The sequence below is a fragment of the Rousettus aegyptiacus genome, unplaced genomic scaffold, assembly GCF_014176215.1.
Source record: "Rousettus aegyptiacus isolate mRouAeg1 unplaced genomic scaffold, mRouAeg1.p scaffold_m13_p_3, whole genome shotgun sequence".
In the NCBI taxonomy this organism is placed as follows: Eukaryota; Metazoa; Chordata; class Mammalia; order Chiroptera; family Pteropodidae; genus Rousettus; species Rousettus aegyptiacus.
In genome coordinates this window covers 89052043-89060335 of record NW_023416306.1, presented here as the reverse complement: position 1 = coordinate 89060335, position 8293 = coordinate 89052043, and the positions used below count along the sequence as shown (strand labels likewise).

The window sequence follows — 8293 nt, the reverse complement described above, 5'->3', positions numbered from 1 at the left end:
AATATATTAAATTCCTCATTCGCATTGCATAGAATTTATCCTATATATTCTACATAAATATTATACAATACTTATGCAAGTTTGTATGTAGGCTCTTCTGTATGCTTATTTTTCACTTACTTTTGTAGAATTGTTTTTGATATTTTGAAAAAGATGGTGTCACAGAAATTGACTATATGACTTTTTTGCCTTTTTTTCTAATCATCGAATTTCATGTTTGGATAACCTTTGAGAGACCAAGCCCTTTTTCTTCAAGTAGACAGAGCATTATTATTTTTATCTTACAAATATGGTCTGAGATCCAGATACATGAATGAACAATTCGAGTAAATAAGTGGTGATGGACTGTGTGAGTGGGAATGATGGGTCTAGCTACATTGTACTGATTTGTGTTCCTTCAACATAAATCTGTGAATTCTCTTCTCACCAGCCTTTTGTGTTATATTTCTCTTTGTATTTCATAATCTATTATAATTGGAAGAGATCGACTATGAGACAACTTCTTTGTACTTTTAGTTTGAAACATAGAACATACTTAAACAGTCAAAAATAAAATGACTAATTTAGTGCTGACAGTGTGGAATCCCTAAACAATAGTATTAATTATTTTTGATACAAAACTGAATTCTTGATTATTTAACACATTTTCCCAATCAATTCTTTCTCATGACAGCAAATGTAACCACAGCATTCTTTTGCTCTAAAATTACTTTTGTTGATGCTTTATTAATCCTCTATGTATGGAGCAGAGGAGCTGTGAGGCTTAACTTAAAATATATATATCCATTCAATTTTAAAAGCCAAAAGACAAATTGCAATTTGTAAATACACGCCTTTTAGAAAAGACACTGTAAGAAAAAAAGCACATTTTAATTTGAAAAAAGTAAGACTCCTGAAATAAATAAATCAACGTAGGAAGAAGAACAGTTGCTCTTTGGGTGTCAGAAAGTCAATAAAGTAGGAGAAGCAGCTGCACACATCTGAAGGCTCCCTCTCCTTGTGATCCATGAAAGAACTAGTGATCTTACATAAACCATTCCAGAAAGTGCTAAGCAATTACATTTCCCACATAATCCCATGCTTAAAAAAATTACATTAACAGATCCACAAAACAATATTATGAAGGGATGAATTGAAAAGAAACAAAATAATAACCATGTAAACCTATAATTCTCCATTATATGTTTATAAATACTAATAGAGTAATTTAGTTGCTGAGAAGTAGCTACCTTTTTGCTACATGATATTAGTGGTCCTTTCTTTACATGATGTTTATTGTAATCATTTATATTAGATGGAAACATCTACCTATAGAGTGAGCATCTGGAATTTTATATACATAATTTTGACTCACTCTACTTAAAAGACCATAGGGTAAAGAGAAGTAAAACCCAGACCATTCCACAGGAAAAATATAAAAGAACATTGATGCTAAGAGAGTATACAGCCATGATAGCAGTGAATGGTGTTCCAGAGATGCATAAATTATGACATTAATTTGGAGAAAAAAACAATCCACCATGGAAAGAATTATGAAAACATTTCATCTGGTGGTGGGGAAAGGCCCTTTAGTTTCTTAGAGACTGAAAAAGTGTGGTAAGCTGAATAATGCCTCTTCAATCCTAAAGATGTCTATACCTTAAAGCCTGAAATATGTTTCATAACATGGCAACAGGGACTTTGAAGATGTAAATAAAGTTATTGACCTTAAAAATAGAGCGATTATCCTAGATTATCTATGTAAACTCAGTATAATAACCAAAACCCTGAAATGCAGGGGATTTTCTCAGGCTGTAGACAGAAGGGAGATGCAATAAGACAAAAGAGAAGGCTAGAAAGATTTCAAATTAGAGAATTCGATATGCCTGTGCTGCCTCTGAGATATAGGAGCTCACTTGTAGATATTAAAGAGGGACTTTAAGAGCAATTTCCGGTCACCAGCTGACAGCCAGAAAGCAAATAGGGACCTTTGTTCTGCAATCACAGGGAACCAGATTTTGCCAACAACCTGAATGAGTATCCTAATAAGAGCACAGGCACCAACACTTTGATCTCTGCTTTATGGATCCCAGAGCTGAAAAACAGCACAGTCAACTCAGACTTCATATTTATGTAACTATGAGATCATAAATTTGTGTTGTCACTAAAATTGTGGTAATTTCTTATGATGGCAATTAAAAACCAAGAAAATAAGCCAATATTTACTACCAATGGAGTGAAAATATGTAGGTATTTAAACAGTTTACTGTTAATTGTTTTTGGATTATTACGTGTTCACAAAATTTCTCTGTATAGAGTCCTAAATATTTAGGCCTATTATTCTTGGTGTTCATATGTCCCCCAAATCCCTGCCACTTCACAGTGATAGGAAAATATAGTAGGTCAAATTAGATGCTTAACATCTAATCTAGAAAGACACAATTATTACTACTATCAATAACAATATATGGGATACAAAACGTTATTTGCAGATGACATTATTGTGCATATAAAAATCAGAAAAAGTACATATAAGTTGAGAATTGAATCAAATTTGATATAAAATTTAGCAAATTTTTTAGATTATGGTCAATATGTAAAAATCCACTTATGTATTTTCACAAACAACGAGTGCAAAATATCATTTAAAAAATTGTAGTATTTACAGTAGGTTCAAGAAACATAAAATATCTAGCAATGACTCCAACAAAATTATATAGAGTTTCTACTAACGGAGACTACAAATGAATACTGAAAGTAATAAAGAAGATCTAAATGAATAGTTATGGATTGGAAAACTCTATATTGTAAAGATTACAATTCTACTCAAATTGGTCTATAGATTTTATGCAAAAGCAATAAAAACATGAATGTGTGTAAATTGTCAAGCTGATTCTAAAATGTGAATAGAAGTATAAAAGTACAAGAATAGAAGAGATAGATATGAAAAATAAACAATTTTGCAGACATACTATCAGATATCCTTGTTTATTACAAAATATCAAAAATTTAGGCAGAGTGTCATTAGCACGAAAATAAAGAAATAGAAAAATAAAAAAGAAAATCTAAAAACAGATCTACTCATCTAAGATTTCTTAGTGTTTAATGAGTTATCTCCATAGTTTTGTCTTTTCCATAATGTCATATAGTTGTATAGTATGTTGCCTTTCAGACTGGCTTCTTTCACTTAGCCATATGCATTTAAGTTTCCTCTGTGTCTTTTGATAACATTTTTTTTTTAGTGATAAATAATATTCTATTTTATGGATATATTGTAGTATTTTTTAATTCATTTACCTTTTGAAGAACATCTAAATCATTTCCTGTTCTTGCAGATTATGAATGAAGTTACTATAAACATTGATAGGTATATTTTTGTATGGTTACAAGTTTTTAGCTCAATTGGGTAATTACCTAAGAATGAGATTGCTGGACGATATGGTAACTATTTAGTTGTGGCTGCCAGAACAAAATACCACAAACTGAGCAGCTCAGAAAATGGAAATTTATTGTCTCGCAATTCTGGAGTCTAGAAGTACAGAATAAGATGTTGGCAAGGTTGATTCCTTCTAAGGCCTAGGAGGAAGAAAATCCATTCCATGCCTCTCCCTAGCTTTTGGCATGTTGCCGGTAATCTTTGTCATTCTTTGGCTTTTATAAGCATCACTTTGATAGATGCCTTCATTTTCACATGATCTTCTTCCTTTGTGCCTGAGTCTAAATGTCTCTTTTTTATAAGGATACCAGTCATATTAGATTAGAGGTCCACCCCACTCCATTGAGTATACCTATGATAAACAGAAAGACATCAATAAACGGACTCAGTCTGTGAACTTTAATTAACAGATATCAAGGAATAGTATAGAAGTAAATTTTTCTGTTAATCATTATAGTTTAATAAAAGGTCTTCTTAATTTAACTGTTAGGTGCTGCAATCATTAGGACTACTTCTGTTTTTGAAACCCTGAGCATTAAATCCATGGGACATTTTTATTAGTTCTTATACCCTGCACAGCATTTCTCTACTAGATTCGATACTGGAGATCATGTGCTTCCTCATAAATTTGTTTTTCATTTTTGTTTTTCTTCTTTTTGCCAATCTTCAATTTATCTATTGTTACACTTCTGAGAAAAATGAAGATTTTTGTGCTTTTACATGCTTTTTGTAAAATCCCTCTGCACATCTAATTTTATAAATTGTCATCATTACATTAACATTGTTAAAATCTATCATACATAGAGTATCTAGAGTGAAAGAAATTTTTCCTGATATCTAAACTGAAATATCTAAAATATCTAAACATAAATTTAATTTCAACAAGAGCTATAATTCTAGCTTGTGATATATAATTTCTAAAACATTTTATTACTGTAGGTAATCCAAGGCCAAATAAAATTTTTTTAATCATATCTTCATTCCACATAACTTTTCAAATTCATGTGTAGTATCATGGAGGATACTACACATGAATCAAAGAAGTAAATGCATATTGGTCATATTGCTTGCATAACCCGTCTTTGTATGTGTGGGAAAACAGAGAGAGAGAGAGAGAGAGAGAGAGAGAGAGAGAGAGAGAGAGAGAGAGAGAGAGAGACTGTGTGTGTTCTGATGTCTCTCCTTATAAGAGCACTAACCTCATCATGAAAGCACCACCCTCGTGACCTAATTAGTTCCCAAAGGTCCCATTTCTGAATACCGTCACATTGGGGATTGGGGCTATTGCATGGGAATTTTGAAGAAACAAACATTCAGTCCATAACAATAAGTATGAGTTAAAAGGATATGAAAAGTCAAGACTTTTTCTAGAACATGGCTCTTCAATTTTAAAACGTGACTAAGAGTTATATGTTAGGAATCAAGTTATCTTACAGATGAAGTTCTTTGTACTATGTGCTACAATGGGCTGTTACAATGGTGGGCTGAAGCACTATAGTGAGAAGTTTCTCAGGAACTCCTTGAGGAGGAAAATAAATCATCTTATGAGATCACTTAGGTAAATATGTACACCCACCTGAAAGGATACATTTGTGTAGCCTGAAAGACATAAAGATTCATAATAAAATAAAATAAAATTCTAACTAGATAATATTATATCTAAAGAAATATCAACATAGAGAAGATTTTTCAATGATGGCTTAAAAAAAAAAATCCGTTAAAATATTGGCAGTGCCTATCCCATTACTGTCTAGGGGAAGGGAATCTTATTCAAGGGGTTTTAAGTATCCCAGTCCCATTGGCAAGATCATTCCAGTCTCAGCTGTGTTAATCTGTCTTTCCTTCTTCTGATGTCACCCCTGACAAGCATCCATCTGAGTAGAAACTGCTTGTCTAGATCTGACTGCATGGTTATGCCACCCCCTGGGAGAGGGGTATTTCTCATTTTAAATCAATTAAACAACAACATGACTTCGTGTGTTAGTTATTTCAGCTTTTGGGAACTTCTTGAGAAATGAAACCCTTCTCAGTTTGCTAATAAAACCAAATATCTAAGTTTATCGGATAAAGAAACCATGGTAAATGTAGAGTGCTAATTTGTGTAATGTGATAGAAATCACCAATTTTTCATGGTGATATCTAGAGATTGCTCCTAATTATATGTGTCTTTTATTCCCTATGTTAAACTGGTACATAGCACAACTCACTTTATTATCACTGATAATAACAGTCTTTATGTTACTTGAGTTATTTCTTGAATGACAATAAATTCTCATGTCTCTGTTTAGTAATGGTTGGAATAAGGAAGAAATCATACTAATTATTGTTTCAAAACTTGACCAGACCTTTAAGTTAGTTTAGATGACTTTCTTTTTTTGTGTGTGTGTGTATGAGTGTATGTGTAATATAATTTCTTTACATTTTTATTTCTTTAGTAAACTTTAATTTTAAGAACTCTTAGTCACTTATAGCATTTACATATTTCATAACCATTTTTGGAGACTATTTCCACTTATAATTTACTGGAAGTCACTTTGCAAAATTCAAGTATAATTTGTAAGGGATTTAAGGAGGAATATTGCCTGAGCACAAATTCCTGAACTTCCTCTTACCTAATATGTTCTACTTGGAGAAGCTACAAATCCGAAGTACACGTTTCCAGAGTTTCTGAATCAACAGGTTTTACCAGGTTGTCCGTGGAGAGTCAGCAGAGAAGTGTCTTGTCTGCTTCACTGGAGTGCTTTTCGTCACTCAGCTGAGTTCATTCAAGCAGGTACCTCTCTGCTTAGGGATCTTAGGCCACTTCAGATTGACCTATCTTGCTGCCATAAAACCTCTTATTTCATTGTTTCATTTGATATGACACATATCAACCTGGTCCTACACTTCAAATAGCCAGGAGGGAAGAAATGTTTCAACTTGGAATTTTTGAAAGGCTTAGACATTTACTTTGCATTTAATAAAAATGTAAGCTCAAACACTCTAAACAGTTTATGCCAAAAATGTAAGCTCAAACACTCAAAACAGTTTATGCCTTAAACTTTTAGGGCCATGCCACTTTGAACTTGCCAGATCTCATCTGATCTCAGAAGATAAGCAGGGTCTGGCCTGGTTAGTACTTGGATGGGAGACCACTTAGGAATACCAGGTACTGTAGGCATAAAAAAAAAAAAAAAAAAAAAAAAAACTTTCATTATATTTTCATCGTACTTTGCCCTTTTCCATGCCTTTTTCAGTACAAACGTCTGGGTAATATTCATCTTGTGCCCACCGATATTTATTCCAGTGACAAATATTAGTTAGATTGGATTCACAGTTGTTTGAGTTCAATAATTAACATCAATTCTTTTATTTAAGTAACAGTTTTAAAGACAGTGAGAATTTTCTCTCATTATTGAAATATTTACTGTTAAAAAAGAGAACTGGGTTTCTGGTATTGTAGAATCTTTCTTTAAATGTTCTCTCTATGATTCTGTCGATTCATTACATATTTATTGACCAGTTGTGAGATGCAAGACTCACTGAGTTGTAGTGACATGTGAGTCAATTAAAATTATTCATTATAAGTTATTTTTAACTTAAACATTTATTGGTAACAGTCTGTCCATCTCTCCTTCCTTTAGTATTTGTAGATATGTGTATGGTATTTCCTGCTTTTCATTTTAAAAGATAATTAAATGACAATTATTTTAATTACTTGGCAAAATTTAGCATTTCTAAGCTATTTCGAGTATTATTTGAGGAAAAATAAAACTCGTCTGAAATAAATTTAAGCCTGCATTTCTCCTTAACATTAAAGAAGGTTAAGATGTATCTGTACTATCGTTGAAGGATTTTATGTCTTTCTATTCTCAGAAATGAAGTAGAATATTGTTCATATTTTCCTTAAAAAAGGAAATTAATGTTTTGAATTCATGTTTGTTAATTAAGTTGACAAACATGAATTCAAAATTTAAATATTGAGTTCTTACTAATCTCTTCATTCTTTGCTCTGAAATATAAAAAATTATCTCCAAATGGAATTCTGTATTTTCTTCCCACTGCTTATAAAAATTCTATCTATGCTTCTAAACAGGTCAAAATTATTCCCTAAATTAAGATCCTAATTTGCCCTACTTAAAGTTTGTTTGTTTACCAGACTAAAAGGTAATGTTCTGTTAGGCAGAGGAACAAAACAGAAGAATGTGTATCCACAGAAATCAAGAAAAGAAAGTTTTTAAAGGAGAGTGTAATTGGCTGTGTCTAATACTTAGTTCAGTTTAGGCAAAGCTTTTGAGGATTCAGTTTTAAACTACACATGCTTTGGAAGCAATTTATCTGTTTGTGACATTATAAGACTACTAATTGGAATTATAAAGTTAATATCAATAGCTAGGAATAATTTTAGTACTTATAAAATTAAATGAGATTATAACATTCAAATAACTGTTATACATCTATCAGTCTTATATATAATGTTTTTGTCTCAAATCTTATATTCTCACCTAGTCTCCTGCCTCACTTCTGCAAGTATCTCAAATTCCGTTGAGATTTAGTCAAACAGAGTAATTGATAGAGAATATGGCTTGGCACACCTAAGATTCAAAACTGTAAATGATGTCAATGCGGAAGCCATCGAATGTTGTATATAGAAGGTTAACCCCATCATTTTATACGAGTCCCTGAGATTAAGGTTCTTAATCTCATCATGATTAAGAAGACAAAGTTGGTAGCAGACTGAAGTGAGACCAATTCCTTTGAGATCTAGTACAGAATGTTCTTACACAGAATGATGCAGATAAGGGTGGTACATATTATTCCAAACAGGAGCTTATTTCAGCCTCTCCTTTATTACAAATAGGGAAGGAAATTACAAACCCCAAAACTTCCTCAACTCCA

At 32.1% G+C, this 8293-nt stretch overlaps 1 pseudogene; it reads left to right on the top strand.

Annotated features, from left to right (window-relative positions):
• Positions 1-6456: 6456 nt before the first annotated feature.
• Positions 6457-6575, top strand: LOC118601424 (annotated as a pseudogene).
• Positions 6576-8293: the final 1718 nt, after the last annotated feature.